Source organism: Anneissia japonica, unplaced genomic scaffold (assembly GCF_011630105.1).
Source record: "Anneissia japonica isolate Jap-2015-1 unplaced genomic scaffold, ASM1163010v1 scaffold750_len1593409_cov174, whole genome shotgun sequence".
Taxonomy (NCBI): Eukaryota; Metazoa; Echinodermata; class Crinoidea; order Comatulida; family Comatulidae; genus Anneissia; species Anneissia japonica.
The window spans coordinates 321,176-322,451 of NW_022756705.1; positions in this window are offsets into that span (position 1 = coordinate 321,176).

Below are 1,276 nucleotides of genomic sequence, written 5' to 3' on the forward strand. Positions count from 1 at the left end.
ATAATAATAATAATAATGATAATGATAATAATAATAATAATGATAATGATAATGGTAATAATAATAATAATGATATTGATAATGATAATGATAATAATAATAATGATAATGATACTGATAATAATAATGATGATAATAATAATAATGATAATAATAATAATAATAATAATAATAATAATAATAATAATAATAATAATAATAATAATAAAACAATGACAAAACAAATAAACAAATAAGTCAAAAGTCAAATAGGCCTAAACAGATAGGGAAATAATTAAATACATAAATAAGTTAATAAATAGATAAATAAATGAATAGAATAGACAACTGAAGTGTATGTTAAAGCAGTACAAATCGAATTATAAGGGTCCCAAACAGGATTAAGTTACATTTTTTATAATTGATTTAGAGTTCATTCTCAACCAAGGTACTGAGACATGGAAATTAGATTGGAATTAACAGTAGACCTATCAAATAATGATTGTATATAACTTAATCGGAATAAAAGAACGGTAGTGTCTTCGGCATAGAGGAAAAATTGAGTAGGCCTATTGAAGAAGAAAGATAAATGTTATTGATATATAAAATATATAAGAGGGGCCCAAGTAAAAACCTTGATAAACACAACAAGTTATTGAACTGAAATTTGAAATTGAATTACAATATTTTGTACATTGAGAACGATTAGAGAGTAGAACTATTTTTTAAGAGCTGAAATGCAGATCCGCGAATTCCGTAGTGAGATAATGTATATAAACGATTATTGTAGTCGATAGTGTCGAAAGCCTTGGAAAGATCTATAAAAATTCCGATAGAAAGATGGCGATTTTCAAATGTAGTTACAATTTTGTTTGTTAGGTCAATGAGGGCCACTGATGTACTGTGTCCTTTCTGAAACCATATTGTTTAATGTAGAGAATGTTATATTTGGAGATAAATACAAATTTTCGATCGTAGATTACTCTTTCCAAGGCTTTCGAGAATATGGATAAAATTGAGATAGGGTGATAGAAATAAATTTTCCGACACCAGCGGAAAAACTCTTTGTGTCAAGGGGCGTAGGTACACCCCAATTGGTGTCACTCGGTCGGCGTAATAGTAATTTCAACCTATTGCATTTCCTCGTGTGGAATCATAACCGGACCCCTTTTCTCGTTGCGGATTGTAATTACCTCGCTCCGTGCACCGATAACTCCTTGGAAATTCTTTTTCCCACCTGCCACCCCTTCCTCCTCCAATACACTAGGGCGCTACGGCACCCTGCCAGTATTGAGGG